Genomic DNA, 17,265 nt, shown 5'->3' on the forward strand with positions numbered 1-17,265 from the left:
GTGATTTAGGGCTATATAAGTAAACATTGATTGATTGATTGATTGACAATTAGAAAAGGACCTCCACCGTGCCGCGGAAACCAAGAGGAAACAAAGAAAGAAGAGATCCACTACCAAAACAGCTCCTCAGACCACTACCACCACCACCACCACCAACACCACCACGACAATCACCTACATATGTCCCCACTGCAATAGAGTCTGTGGATCACGGATTGGCCTCTACAGCCACCTGAGGACCCACAGATGACCAAACCCACCAACAGGGGGACTATCATACTCGCTTCGAGTGATCGCCGATAATGATGATGATGATATGTATACACACACATATATATATATTAATATATATATATATATATATATATATATATATATATATATATATATATATATATATATATATATATATATATATATATATATATATATACAGTGTATATATAGTACATATATATACATATATATATACAGTATATATATATATATATATATATATATATATATATATATATATATATATATATATATACATATACATACATATAAAAAATACTTGAATTTAAATTTCAATGTTAATTTATTTACACATATACACACACATTTTAATTTTAATTTTCCTGAAGGAACTCTCCTGAAGGAATCAATAAAGTACTATCTATCTACATAACACTCCCTCTTCTCATTGTTGTATTTGAAAGTGCAATGCTTTGCAGCCAGTAGCACAGCCTTTGAAGGAGCATACTGTAGGTATGGGCAGCATCTGTGAAATGTAATTTACAGGAAAGGACTGAGTTTAGGGTTGAATTGTCCATCCTCGTTCTATTTTCTGTCTATCTTTTTTGTACGTTACTACTTTTGGAGCAAGGCATGATGGGAATCCGGATGCTGTGTGTCAGTGTATTAACGTGCGGGCTGGAATAAACACAGGGTGAGAAATAGCTCCGTGCCTGCCTACTTTATGGGTTATAAACAAACCCATGGATAACGGGGACATATATAATAGTCCCCTTGTGGTGTCTGGAGTTGCGCACTGAGCTCCAAAGCCGTAGATGTTAAAACGTGACTGGGTTATACGGCGGAAAAGTGGACATGAGGACAAGCTGTCCTCACTCAGGTCCGGCTGGAAATCGGGAGAATGGTTGTCCCGAGAGCCACTGAAATTCGTGAGTTTACCGGAAAATTCGGGAGGGTTGGCAAGTACGCATTAAAGGGGTCATATTATGATTTTTTTCCTAAATTTAAAGCACTATCTTGTGGTCCACATAACATGTAATGGTGGTCCTTTGGTCAAAATGTTGCAGAGATTATGTTTTACGGACCATTTTCAAGTAGCTTTCTGAGCCTCTCTTCGGATGCGCCGTTTTGTGGGCGATCTTAAAGTTAAAGTAAAGTACCAATAATTGTCACATCCACACACACGCACACACACACACACACACACACACACACACACACACATGAGGTGTGGTGAAATTTGTCCTCTGCATTTGACCCATTCCTTTGATTACTCCCTGGGAAGTGAGGGGAGCATTGGGCAGCAGCGTTTCCGCGCCCGGGAATCATTTATGGTGTTTTAACCCCGAGTTCCAACCCTTGATGCTGAGTTCCAAGCAGGGAGGCAATGGGTCCCATTTTTTTATAGTCTTCGGTATGACTCGGCCGGGGTTTGAACTCCCAACCTGCCGATCTCAGGGCGGACATTCTAACCACTAGGCCACTGAGTAGGTGGCTATGTGGCTCACCTTTGACAGCGTCTTCTCCAAGTCACCTTTGTTGTAGCGGTGTAGCGTGCAAGGACGAGAGTGGAAGAAGTGTCAACAGACAGAGCTAACTGTGTTAAATGACATTGAGACTTTACTTAAATCAATAACGGAGTGGCATCTCCTCATTCGTGGCTCAATAATGCAACATCAACGCCGGAAAAGTTTTCCGTGAAAAAACGTCCGGCTGGAACCCTCCAATAACTAAAGTTCCGTGGGGGGATCATTTAAACCCACCACAGTTTTAGCGCAAATATGTGCCTTTTTGCGGTCCCTTATACACACACTAGAGATGCGCGGATAGGCAATTATATCATCCGCAACCGCATCACTATAGTCGTCATCCACCCGAACCAACATTTTATCAACACCGCAACCGCCCACCCCTTGTTATATATCAGGAGTCAGCAGCATCTACCATTCATAGATCTAAATAGACCCGTTTCAAAAAGTTAAAAGATAACGAGAGCCACAAACATGTTCGCGACTATTTGCTGGTGCTTATTCAGATAACAAGATTAAAGGCGTGCTATGAAGCCATTGACTTTAACACCTTCAACAACATGTACAAACGGTTCACCAGTCCAGTAACATGTTGTATACAACTTCTGCAGACACACGTACAAGATTGAAAGGCAATACTGGGTGACACAGAGTACACTGATGGTTGTGATATAAACAATTTTTAACACAACAAATACCCAGGATCCTTTGCATCCATGAGTTTTCCTGACTATATTATACACCCCGCTAGCAGCAAACCCCGCCCACTTTACCAACGCACGGGGCGTTGGGGGGGGGGGGGGGGGGGTGCTAGCGGGCTGTATAATATAGTCAGGAAGACTCATGGATTCAAATTATTCTGGGTATTTGTTGGGTTGCATTTATGTTGTGTTACTGTGAGGATGTTATCCCGAAATGTGTTTGTCATTCTTGTTTGGTGTGGCTTCACAGCGTGGCGCATATTAGTAAGAGTGTTAAAATTGTTTATATCACAACCATCAGTGTACTCTGTGTCACCCAGTATGCCTCTCAGTCGTGTACGTGTGCCTGCGGAAGCCACATATGACATGTTGCTGAACTGGCATGCAGTTTGTACATGTTGTAGAAGGTGTCAAAGGCAATGGCTTTAAAGCACGCCCTAATTCTTGTTAAATGGGTGACCGCCAGCAGATATTTGCGAGAATGTTTGCGGCTCCTGTTGTTTCTTTACTTAGTGATACAGGTCAAAATGGCCCTTTGAGTGTTAAAGGTTGCTGATCCCTGAACCATGAATATCAAATAATTCCGAATGGCTCAACCGCCACCCACCCGAATCTATTTAAAATCTAATTTATCGTCATGTCACCCGCCCGACCCGCGGTTTATCCACGGACTCCGCGGATGAGACCGCAAACCGCGCATCTCTAACACACACTATAGTAATACTTAGAACAATCCGTCAAACAGATGATTTTTCAGTATTCTATTCTAGCAAGAATCATGATGTGACACTTACATTGAATATACCACAAAAGCTGTAACTTCATCCAACCAGGATCCCTTGTTTCAGCCAAAAACCAAAGCAAGATTCCATTTAATCAATCCAATTTTTTAAATTATTTATTTTACATTAATGTTATTTTGATTGTATTTATTCAACTTCCTTGTTAGATTATTTATGAAATAAATAAATAAAAAAATTAAGTTTACTTATGTAGCTCTTAATCACAAATGCCCAAAGAAGGCTGCACAAACTAGAACGACATTTTCGGCTTGGATACCACATCATGGCAAGCAAACACTCAACTCAATGAGAACAACGTGAAACCTTAGAGAAGACCGCATATGTCTCCCTGCCCTTGGGTGACCGGTGCAATGTATGTCGAGTGGAGACTATATATATATATATATATATATATATATATATGTGTGTGTGTTTTTTGTTTTTTTTTAGATGTCCGATTATATCGGACTGCCTATATTATCGGCCGATACATGTTTTAAAATGTATTAACGGAAATTATTGGCATCGGTTTTAAATTATCGGTATCGGTTTCAAAAAGTAAAATTCATGACTTTTAAAACGCCACTGTACGGAGTGGTACACGGACGTAGGTAGAAGTACAGAGCGCCAATAAACCTTGAAGGCACTAGCTTTGCGTGCCGGCACAGTCACATAATATCTAAGGCTTTGCACACACACACTACAGAGGGCCAACCATACTTTGTCTACAGCCATACAGGTCACACTGAGGATGGCCATATAAACAACTTTAACACTGTTACAAATAGGTGCCACACTATGAACCCACACTAAACAAGAATGACAAACACATTTCGGGAGAACATCCGCACCGTAACACAACATAAACACAACATACCAAATACCCAGGGTCCCTTGCAGCACTTACTCTTCCGGGACGCTATTTTATACACCGAAGGCTACCCCACCCTTGCACCTCAACCCCACAACCCCGCCCACCTCAATCTCCTTATGCTCGCCCTGAGAGAGCTGCTGTTTTGAGGCATGTTAAAAAAAATAATGCACTTTTTGACTTCAATAATAAATATGGCAGTGCCATATTGCCATTTTTTTCATAACTTGAGTTGATTTATTTTTGAAAACCTTGTTACATTGTTAAATGCATCCAGCTGTGCATCACAAACAAAATTAGGCATAATAATGTGTTAATTCCATGACTGTATATATCGGTATCGGTTGATATCGGTAACTAAGAGTTGGACCAATTTCGGAATACCGGCAAAAAAGACATTATCAGGACATCTCTAATATATATATATATATATATATATATATATATATATATATATATATATATATATATATATATATATATATATATATATACATAAAAGTATATATATATGTGTGTGTGGAAGTTCTTTAGCTGCCACTTTGTTTTATCATTTATTACTGCCTTAGTTTACTTTTTTTTTTTAATAGAAAATCAACACAAAATCCGTACTTTGCAGGAAATGTGCAATTGTAGGCATTTTGTTGCACCGACTAATAGATCTTCGGGTTTTGTTGTGTTTGTTCATACAGAGTCATACAGAGAGAAACTACAGCTGCCGAGCAAATCCTGGCTGTCCATTATTGACCTGCTCCGTCTTTTTTCCTGTTGCCCTTTGGTGCATGAAGCCTTGAGCAGGAACATGTCCAGCTAATTCACTAATCCAATTAAAGCCGAGAAAATCAGCAGTAAGGCAACGACTGACGCACTGTACTTCTGAGGTAGACTACGCCGGTGCAATGCTCCAGTGAACTTTCCCAGATGAGATGAGGAAGTAGTGAAAGTTCCAGAGCAGATACCGCTAGTTTTCAGAAACTTCACGGTTAAATTAAGTCCAAGCAGTTGGTGAGGGTGTATTAATTGTTTTATGGTTAAAACGAGCAATTAAAGATAAAATACCTACAGTCAGGTCCAAATGTATTTGAAAAATTACCGGGCTCGACGTTGCCTTTCTGCAAGACCAAAATTAGTGGCCCAGTTTACACTGCACACGAGGGTTGTCCCAATATCTATGTGCCAGTACCAAAATAAATTGTGATACTTTTCGAACTAAAGAGGACCACAAAAAATGACTGTAAACTGTCAACACACACACATATATATATATATATATATATACAGTGCAGGCCAAAATTTTGTACACACCTTCTCATTCAATGGGTTTTCTTTACTTTCATGACAATTTACATTGTAGATTGTCACTGAAGGCATCAAAAACTATGAATGTTTGCGAACTTTGTAAAAAAAAAAGTTGAAATAACTGAAAACATGTTTTATATTCTAGTTTCTTCAAAATAGCCACGCTTTGCTCCGATTACTGTTTTGAGCACTCTTGACATTCTCTCGATGAGCTTCAAGAGGTAGTCCCTTCAAAGGGTTTTCACTTCACAGGTGTCATATATTTGATGCGTTCAGTGACAATCTACAATGTAAATAGTCATGAAAATAAAGAAAACCCATTTAAATGAGAAGGTGTGTCGAAATGTTTGGCCTGTACTGTGTGTGTGTATATAAACAAACCCCGTTTCCATATGAGTTAGGAAATTGTGTATATAAACGGAATACATCCATCCATCCATTTCCTACCGCTTATTCCCTTTCGGGGTCGCGGGGGGCGCTGGCGCCTATCTCAGCTACAATCGGGCGGAAGGCGGGGTACACCCTGGACAAGTCGCCACCTCATCGCAGGGCCAACACAGATAGACAGACAACATTCACACTCCCATTCACACACTAGGGCCCATTTTTAGTGTTGCCAATCAACCTATCCCCAGGTGCATGTCTTTGGAGGTGGGAGGAAGCCGGAGTACCCGGAGGGAACCCACGCATTCACGGAATACAATGATTTGCAAATCATTTTCAACCCATATTCAGTTGAATATGCTACAAAGACAACATATATGATGTTAAAACTGATAAACATATATTTTATTGCAAATAATCAATAACTTTAGAATTTGATGCCAGCAACATGTGACAAAACTTTGGAAAAGGTGGCAATAAATATTTATAAAGTTGAGGAATGCTCATCAAACACTTATTTGGAACATCCCACAGGTGTGCAGGCTAATTGGGAACAGGTGGGTGCCATGATTGGGTAAAAAAAAAACAGCTTCCATGAAATGCTAAGTCATTCACAAACAAGGATGGGGCGAGGGTCACCAATTCGTAAACAAATTGTCTAACAGTTTTAGAACAACATTTCTCAATGGGCTATTGCAAGGAATTTAGGGATTTTACCATCTACGGTCCGTAAAATCATCAAATGGTTCAGGAGTAAGCGATTATATTACGGACCTTTGACCCCTCAGGCGGTACTGCATCAAAAACCGACATCAGTGTGTAAAGGATATCACTACATTGGCTCAGGAACACTTCATAAAACCACTGTCAGTAACTACAGTTGCTCGCTACATCTGTAAATGGAAGTTAAAACTCTACTATGCAAAGCCAAACCCATTTATCAACAATATCCTGAAACACCGCCAGCTCAGCTGGGCCCGACCTCACCTAAGATGGACTGATGCAAAGTGGTCTGACGAGTCCACATTACAAATTATATTTGGAAACAGAGGACTTGGTGTCCTCCAGAACAAAGAAGAAAATAACCATCCGGATTGTGATAGGCGCAAAGTTCAAAAGCCAGCATCTGTGATGGTATGAGGGTGTATTACGCCCAAGGCATGGGTAACTTACACATCTGTGAAGACACCATTAATGCTGAATGGTCCATACAGGTTTTGGAGCAACATATGTTGTCATCCAAGCAACGTTATCATGGACGCCCCTGCTTATTTCAGCAAGACAAGTGTTACAACAGCGTGGCTTCATAAAAAAAGAGTGCGGGTACTTTCCTGGTCCGCCTGCAGTCCAGACCTGTCTCCCATCCAAATTGTGTGGCGCATTATGAAGCGTAAAATACGACAGCGGAGACCCCGGACTGTTGAACGGCTGAAGCTCTACATAAAACAAGAACGGGAAAGAATTACACTTTCAAAGCTTCAACAATTAGTTTCCTCAGCTCCCAAACGTTTATTGAGTGTTGTTAAAAGAATGTGATGTAACACAGCGGTGAAGATGTCCTTTCCGAGCTACTTTGGCACATGTTGCAGCCATGAAATTCTAAGTTAATTATTCTTTGCAAAAAAAAATAAAGTTTATGAGTTTGAATATCAAATATCTTGTCTTTGTAGTCCATTCAATTGAATATGGGTTGAAAAAGATTTGCAAATCATTGTATTCTGTTTATATTTACATCTAACACAATTTCCCAACTCATATGGAAACGGGTTTGTAGTTGCATAATTAAGCCAACGGTGCCCTTAAAGGCTCCTGTTACGTTGTATGATGACATCAATACTTCCTGAGAGGAGTGACACGCTTTAATTGGTGTGTTGGTTAGCGAACGCTCTCGTTTTCAACTGTAGCTCTCTGTTACTATTTACCCAACATAACTGCATTCACTTCTTAGTAGTTGTTGGTGTTGTGTGTGTGCATGTGTGATTTGAGGAATATTTTGTTTCTACAGGGTGAAACAAATAAGATGCCTGATAGGGACATGGAGTAGAAAAAAACAGCATGTTTATTGTGTGAATGTCCAAGCATTCTCATATTTAAGATTATACACCAAAACACCATCTATTTATTATCATTGTGTGAACGTCCAAGCATTTTCACATTTAAGTTTCAACGCCAAAAATCATCTATTTGTTGTTGTTGTTGTTCTTCTTCTTATTATTATTATTATTATTCTTCTCCTTCTTCTTTTTCTTCTTCTTCTTCTTCTTCTTCTTTTTCTTCTTCTTCTTCTTATTATTATTATCGTGTGAAAGTCCATGCATTCACACACGTTATTCTACACCAACACCTAATATAGTTATTATTTTTATAGTGTGAATGTCTAAGCATTCTCACATATAAGATTCTACACCAAAACATCATATATTTATTATTATCATTATTACTATTATTATTTTGTGAATTTCCAAGCATTCTCACATTTAAGTTTCTTCACCAAAAATCTTCTATTTGTTCTTATTATTATTATCGTTCATTCAAACAAAGAAGATTCTACACCGAAACATCATCTATTTATTATTTTGAAAGTGTGAATGTCTAAGCATTCTCACATGTAAGATTCTACACCAAAACATAATTTATTTATCATTTTGATTATTATTGTTATTATTTTGTGAATGTCCAAGCATTCACACACGTTATTCAACACCAAAAGTATTATATTTGTTATTATTATTGTGGGCCTTCACTGTGACAGAGGGGTTAGTGCGTCTGCCTCATAATGCGAAGGTCCTGAGTAGTCAGGGTTCAATCTTGGGCTCGGGATCTTTCTGTGTGGAGTTTGCATGTCCTTCACGTGAATGCGTGGGTTCCCTCCGAGAACTCCGGGTTCCTCCCACTTCAAAAGACATGCACCTGGGGATAGGTTAATACGCAACACTCAATTGGCCCTAGTGTGTATATATATATATATATATATATATATATATATATATATATATATATATATATATCCATCCATCCATCCATTTTCTACCGCTTATTCCCTTTCGGGGTCACGTGGGGTGCTGGCGCCTATCTCAGCTACAATCGGGCGGAAGGCGTGGTACACCCTGGACAAGTCGCCACCTCATCGCAGGGCCAACACAGATATATATATATATATATATATATATATATATATATATATATATATATATATATATATATATATATATATATATATATACATATACACTAGGGCCAATTTAGTGTTATGTTATGTATGTATATATATATATATATATATATATATATATATATATACACACAATTTTTATCAGTTTGAACATCAAATATGTTGTCTTTGTAGCACATTCAACTGAATATGGGGATGGCCCTAGTGTGTGAATGTGAGCGTGAATGTCTGTCTATCTGTGTTGGCCCTGCGATGAGGTAGCGACTTGTCCAGGGTGTACGCCGCCTTCCGCCCGATTGTAGCTGAGATAGGCATCAGCGCCCCCAGCGACCCCAAAGGGAATAAGCGGTAGATCAAATTGGATCGATGGATTATTATTGTGTGAATGTCCAAGCATTCTCACACGTTTTTCTACAAAAAAAATGTATATTTATTACTATTATTGTGTGAATGTCCACACACATGTAAAATTCTATACCAAAACATAATCTATTTATTATTGTTATTGTGTGAATGTCCAAGCATTCTCACATATAAGATTCTATACCAAAACATAATCTATTTATTATTGTTACTGTGTCAATGTCCAGACATTCTCACATGTAAGATTTTACACCAAAATTCATCCATGTATTATTATTATTATTATTATTATTATTGTTATCATTATTATTCTGTGACTGCCTAAGCATTCTCACATTTAAGATTACACACACACACACACACACACACACACACACACACACACACACACACACACACACACACACACACACACACACACACACACACACACACACAACACACGCATGCACGCACGCACATGCACATGCACACACACACACACACACACACACCCACACACACACACACACACACAATTTGGGATATGGAGAGTTTTGTACAGTACAAAACTCTCCATATCCCAAATTTCTCAACCGATTTGAACCGTTCCACCATCAACACATTCCCCTCACCCTGGACATTCAAGCATTTCAGTTCCACTCACGCAGATCGGTGGCTTGCGCACATCGGGCATTCACGCGCAATTTCTACTGGAATTGCAAATTGTAGTTGGAAACTGTCTTTATATTGCTTTGGTTCAAGACCTGCAGCATTTCAAACTGTTTCAGCTTGTGACATGTCACTTTTCATTATGCTCATGTCGTGTTTGCGGTGTGTGTGTGTGTGTGTGTGTGTGTGTGTGTGTGTGTGTGTGTGTGTGTGTGTGTGTGTGTGTGTGTGTGTGTGTGTGAGAGAGATGCCCACCTCACTCCCCGGCCTGTATGATTGACTCTGACAAGTTAGTGACCCCCTTTGGAGATCCTGTGTGAAACTCCGGCTGACACAATTCCACCTAATGGTTCCCACATTTTGCACCGCCTCAGTACGTGCATGCAGCGCTGTTCCAAAGTGTCACACGGGTTTCATCGCACAACCTTATTTCCACGGCATTCTCATAAATAAGTCCGCGTGCCATCATAATAAGAAAGGAGAAATAGTACCGTGCAAAAAGGAAAGAAAGACATCAGCAGCTGTTTCATCGTTCCTCACCGCGCCTTCTTGATTTAGCTCGTTTTCCTTCTGTCACCCTCGTCGAAATGAGAGGCAGAAAGAAAAGCTGGGGGAAAATGACGACCTGCCCCCTGTAACAGGGGCTTCTACATTAATAATGTGCCAAATGAGACAAGAGAACTTGTTTTACATTATATGTTGCAAGCGACACGAAACTCAGCATGATGAGAATATTTTTAAATAACTGCATCTTTTTTATATTCACTAATCTTAAAATAACTCCTTTTTGTGCTGAAAATAGGGGCATACCTTTAAAGAGGGATTATATATTATATCATATTACGGCTATACTGGCTCACCTGCACTGGCTTCCTGTGCATTTAAGATGTGACTTTAAGGTTTTACTACTTACGTAAAAAATACTACACGGCCTAGCTCCAGCCTATCTTGCCGATTGTATTGTAACATATGTCCCTGGCAAGAAATCTGCGTTCAAAGAATTCCGGCTTATTAGTGATTCCCAGAGCCCAAAAAAAGTCTGCGGGCTATCGAGCATTTTCTATTGGGGCTACAGTACTATGGAATTCCCTCCCGGTAACAGTTAAAGATGCTACCTCAGTAGAAGCATTTAAATCCCATATTAGAACTCATTTGTATACTCCAGCCTTTAAATATACCCCCTTTTTAGACCAGTTGAACTGCTGTTTCTTTTCTTTTCTCCTCTGTCCCCCTCTCCCTTGTGGAGGGGGAGGGGGTGCACATTTCCGGTGGCCATGGATGAAGTGCTGGCTGTCCAGAGTCGGGACCCGGGGAGAAACACTCGCCTGTGCATCGGTTGGGTACATCTCAGCATTGCTGACCCGTCTCCACTCGGCATGGTCTCCTGTTGGCCCCACTATGGACTCTTACTATTATATTAAATCCATTATGGATTGGACTTTCACAATATTATACTAGACCCACTTGACGTCCATTGCATCCGGTCACCCCCAGAGGGCCGGGGGGTCACCCACATCTGCGGTCCTCTCCAAGGTTTCTCATAGTCATTCATATTAACATATCACTGGGTTGTGAGTTTTTCCTTGCCCTTATGTGGGCTCTGAACCGAGGATGTCGTTGTGGCTTGTGCAGCCCTTTGAGACACTTGTGATTTAGGGCTTGTGGAGAGGCGGAGCCAACGAGCCGACAGCGGGCCAGGGCAAACGGTGGTCCGGCCCAAGATGGCGGCCAGGAGGCGGAGCATGCAGCAGAGCGGAGAGGCGGGGCACGGCAGGAGCAACACTACAGCCATCAGAGTCAGGTGCGTACACAACACACCTATGCTGAATCCCTGCATCTTCTGCTGCAGCATAAAAGGGGAGAGGGAGGAGCAATCGTGGCAGAAGTAGGAGAAGGAACAATCGGCAAAAAAGACCACAAGAGCGACGAGATCGACCCTGAACAAGATGAGCCCCCGCAGCAGACCCAGCCACCAGCTACCAGCCACCGAAAGGTGCACCGCGACGAGCAGAAAGAGCCGGCGAGCTAGAAATTGGCGCGACCGACTGTCAAGACAATATGTTTATTGAAATAATAAACCCGAGTCAAACCTGCTACGATGCGTCCTGTATCAATTGGCACTGCAACCCACACAAGGACGGCTGAAGACCTGTCACAGGGCTATATAAATAAACATTGATTGATTAATGTGTTTCCAAAGAGTATAGCTGCTTTAAAGACCATCCATAGCAGGGGTCTCAAACTCAATTTACCTGGCGTCCAATGGATGCAGAAACTGGGTGAGGCTGGGCCGCAAGAAAAGATCACTTAAAAAATCGAACATGCACTTTTTAATGAATTCAATGAATTTCCCGCCCAAGCATTGCTCGGGCAGGAAAGCCAACCCTCACGATCTTTCCGGAAGACTCCTAAATTTCAGTGCATCTCCCGACAATCTACCGGTGCAACCATTTTCTCGAATTTGTCCCAATTTTCACCTGGCCGACATTATTAAGGGCTGCCGTGACTGCGCTGCCTTTAACGTACGTCCTCAACAACAATGATTCTCAACCTTTTTTCAGTGATGTACCCCATGTGAACATTTTTTTAATTCAAGTACCCCCTAATCAGAGCAAAGCATTTTGGTTGGAAAAAAAGAGATAAAGAAGTAAAATACAGCACTATGTCATCAGTTTCTGATTTATTAAATTGTATACCTGTGCAAAATATTGCTCATTTGTAGTGGTCTTTCTTGAACTATTTGGAAAAAAAGATATAAAAATAACTAAAAAACATGTTGAAAAATAAACAAGTAATTCAATTATGAATAAAGATTTCTACACATAGAAGTAATCATCAATTTAACGTGCCCTCTTAGGGGAATGTAATATAGATCCACCTGGATTCATGATCTTAATTCTAAACATTGTCCAAAAAACTCTGGCTGTCAACACTGAATATTGCATTGTTGCATTTCTTTTCACAGTTTGTGAACTTACATTCATATTTTGTTGAAATGTTATCCAATAAATATATTTATCAAGTATTTATGACTGACTGCTATTTTTTAGAATGTTTTCGATAAATCTCACTTAATCCTTGGCATACCTTCACATAGCGTACCATCTATATGAAAACTAGTGCTCTACAACGTGTCATTGTGCACATAACACAACTAAAGTAACAACTCTAGATCATGTTGTGCGAGACTTGTGTAGAACAACGTTGGTGACTGCAAGAAGTACTTACTCAACAGCCATACAGGTCACACCGAGGGTGGCGGTAAAATCAACTTTAACACTGATACAAATATGCGCCACACTTTGAATCCACACCAAACAAGAATGACAAACACATTTTGGGAGAACATCCGCACCCTAACACAACTTAAACACAAGAGAAAAAATACCCAGAACACCTTGCAGCCCAAACCCTCCAGAGCTACAATATACACAACCTCATCCGACCAAGTAGGGAAGGTGGAGGTGTGGGGGCTTGGTGGTAGCGGGGGTGTGTGTATTGTAGCCCGGAAGAGTCAGGGCTGCATGGGATTCTGGGTATTTGTTCTGTTGAGTTTATGTTCTATTACGGTGCAAATGTTCTCCGGAAATGTGTTTGTCATTCTTGTTTGGTGTGGGTTCACAGTATGGCACATATTTGTATCAGTGTTAAAGTTTTTTTTTACGGCCACTCTCACTGTGACCTGTGTAGCTGTTGACCAAATATGTCTTGCAACATCACACGTGTACTGCTCAGCCAAATGTAACAATCAAATAGGCTTGCACGCTGTCAGTGCAGTATTCAGAGGGCGTTAAGATCAGTACCATTGCGGCACCCCCTGAGTATTGTTGATTGGGTAAACAAAATGGCAGGGATTACCAGAGAATGGATACCCTGATATTAAGAGGACTCCTGTGAAAATTGGGAACGTTGGGAAGTATGACACTGTCAAGTTCCGTTCATATTAAACTCGTGAGCCGGGCCGCACATACATTAAATTGACATATCAAAGTGTGGGCCGCTATAGACCCCTGATCTATAGCATTGTTTTTTGTATTTTTGTATTAGACCTTAAAAACAACCTAAAGTGCATTCAAAAGGTATTCACAGTGCTTCACTTATACCTAAAATGAAATAAGTTAATTTTTGTCCTCAAAATTCTACACACAATACCCCATAATGACTTTGTAAAACGTTTTTATTTTTTTATTTTGCAAATGTATTTAGAATAAAAAAACAATAACAAAAAAAAAACACATGTACACAAAAATTTACAGCCTTTGTTCAATACTTTGTTGATGTACCTTTGGCAGCAATTAATTCATCAATGTACAGAGACATCCTGGATAATAACAAACACTTCCCATCCAGTTAGACGGAGCTGCTGCAAAGAGAAGGTGTGCCAAGCTTGTGGTATTGTATTCAAAAAGACTTGCGGCTGTAATTGCTGCCAAAGATGCATCAACAAAGTATTGAGCAAAGGGTCTAGATACTTATGTACATATGAGTTTTTCCTTTTTTATTTTTAATAAATTTGCACAAAAAAAAAAAAAAAACGCATTCACATTGTCGTTTAGGGTATTTTGTGTAGAATTTTGAGAACAAACATGAATTTAACTGTAACATAACAAAATGTGGAAAAAGTGAAGCGCTTTGAATACTTTCCGGACGCACTCAACAAATGCCCTCATTTATTATATCAATTATTCAATTTCCTGTAAAAATAGCAATAGGAGACAGATTTTCCTTCCTAAATGACCGACTCATGTGTTTGAAGAACATGAAAGTACATTAGCTAACGACTCTAAATTGAGAGTGAGGGTCTGCAAGAATAATAAGTAGGACAAAAGCGCTAATGTTCTTTCAACTGGGATATTTTTTCACTCATCAAAGACTTCTAAATTAAAGTTCCTGCCACAGGTCAACGTTTGCCATGTAAATACAGTTTTTGTACCATTGAGATACTCTTACCACTCCGAAGACGGTGCAGCCTCTGAATCATTTGAATTTAATTAAAATTGACTAGTTCTGCAAATTACCTACACTTTGGGGAAAAAAGGGTGGCCCTAAAAAAACAAAACAAAAAACCCAGAACCCCTAAAATGTATTAAATCCTCCAAAAGTCCTAAAATTTCAAGAAATGTTCTGCCTCCAAAGTTGTATTAAATATGCAAAACTACAGTATGGACCGTATTTTTCGGACCATAGGGCACAAAAAAAGAGTCATATTATGATTTTTTCCCCCCAATTAAAATACTACCTTGTGGTCTACGTAACTTGTAATGGTGGTTCTTTGGTCAAAATGTTGCATATATTATGTTTTACAGATCATCTTCAAGTCGCTTTCTGACCATCTCTTCAGGATGTGCCGTTATTATTTACGTGCCTCCACTTTGACAGGATGTTCTTCCCTTCATCTTTGTTGTAGAGGAAGTGTGTGCCAAAAGATGGAGTTCACTGTTTTAATGACATTCAGACTTCACTTTAATCAATAACGGTGCAGAATCTCCTCATCCGTGGCTCACTAATGCAACAACAACACCCGAAATGTGTCCCATGAAAAAACGTCCGACTGTACTTCTCTAAAAACTAAAGTTCCGAAGGTGAATTATGTATACCTAATACCTAGTGGTAGATTTTAGCGTTTCCATGGCAAATCTACTGACAGATCTAAATTACAACTTTACGCTACCGTATATTTTAGACCGTATAAGGCGCACTGAAAATGTTTTCATTTTCGCAAAAATGGACAATCCTTCTTATAAAACGGCTAAATAATATATTTTTTTCCCATTGCATCCATATTTAAAATTGTAAAAAAAAAAAAAGCCGATGCACAGAGAAACGTTTCGGAGACACTGAAAAGGTGTGTTATTGTTTGCGCAATGGCGCCATCTTAGGGACAAGTTTTTTTCCATTTACGAGTATTCCTTTTTAGTTTTTTCAACTGGAGTGCTGTGTTATTCTTTTAGTCGTCCATAGTTTTTCTACTCGTATGGATTATTCGAAAGACACCATCAAGGCCCAGGTTGGGACAGCTGGAGGTGGATGCTGGTGGATGTGTATAAGAAACTCATCGTTCCGCCACTGATAGCGATTACTAACTTGCCGCCTGACCTAGTCCTGTGGTCCAACTCCCAGCACATCGTGTACTTCGTTTAAATCAAAGTCCCCTTGGGATGATTCGGTAGAAACTCATTTCAGCCGCTTGTACCTGTGATCTTGTCCTTTCGGTCATAACCCAAAGCTCATGACCATAAGTGTCCTTCCCACCCCCAAACACCTCAACCAATGGCTGGGTGAAGATCCATCATGCCCCCTGTGCTCAACACCAGTTACACTCAGACACATCGTCACTGGGTGTAAAGTGATGATTTCCAAAGGACGATACACCTGGAGACACAACAAAGTACTCAAATGCTTGGCAGCAACCCTGGATAGCAGAAGAACAACCAACAACTCCTTTCCACCCAGGACACCCGACCTCAATATGCCAGTTGCCTTTGTTAGAGAGGGGGAACGAAGGCAACGAAAGACACCATTAAGGCCCAGGTTGGGACAGCTGGAGGTGGATGCTGGTGGATGTAAATAAGAAACTCATAGTTCCGCCACTGATAGCGATTACTAACTTGCGGCCTGACCTAGTCCTGTGGTCCAACTCCCAGCACATTGTGTACTTCCTTTAACTCAAAGTCCCTTGGGAGGATGCGGTAGAAACTCATTTCGGCCGCTTGTACCTGTGATCTTGTCCTTTCGGTCATAACCCAAACCTCATGACCATAGGTGTCCCCCCCCCCCCCCCAAACACCTCAACCAATGGCTGGGTGAAGATCCATTATGCCCCCTGTGCTCAACACCAGCTACACTCAGACACATCGTCACTGGGTGTAAAGTGATCATCTCCCAAGGACGATACACCTGGAGAGACAACAAAATACTCAAATGCTTGGCAGCAATCCTGGATAGCAGGAGAAGAACCAACAACAATTTTCCACCCAAAACACCCAACCTCAATATGCCTGTTGCCTTTGTTAAGAAGGGGAACGAAGGGAGCGAAAGACACCATCAAGGCCCAGGTTGGGACAGCTGGAGGTGGATGCTGGTGGATGTAAGTGAGAAACTCATAGTTCCGCCACTGATAGCAATTACTAACTTGCGGCCTGACCTAGTCCTGTGGTCCAACTCCCAGCACATCGTGTACTTCGTTTAACTCAAAGTCCCCTTGGGAGGATTCAGTAGGAACTCATTTCAGCCGCTTGTACCTGTGATTTTGTCCTTTCGGTCATAACCCAAAGTT

At 40.5% G+C, this 17,265-nt stretch overlaps 1 protein-coding gene across 4 annotated transcripts in view; it reads right to left on the reverse strand.

The window, feature by feature from the left end:
* The window catches only part of cpne5b (copine Vb), a 437,932-nt gene that overhangs the window by 130,010 nt on the left and 290,657 nt on the right, over positions 1-17,265 (reverse strand). The window contains exon 1 of one of the 4 annotated variants that reach the window (XM_061922668.1): positions 10,481-10,562. The exons of the other annotated variants lie outside the window; for them this stretch is intronic. The gene's annotated coding sequence lies outside the window, so the exon portion shown is untranslated. Of the gene's footprint in view, positions 1-10,480; positions 10,563-17,265 lie in introns of those variants that run through there. 4 annotated transcript variants of the gene reach the window in all.

This window comes from Nerophis ophidion, linkage group LG16 (assembly GCF_033978795.1).
Source record: "Nerophis ophidion isolate RoL-2023_Sa linkage group LG16, RoL_Noph_v1.0, whole genome shotgun sequence".
Classification (NCBI taxonomy): domain Eukaryota; kingdom Metazoa; phylum Chordata; class Actinopteri; order Syngnathiformes; family Syngnathidae; genus Nerophis; species Nerophis ophidion.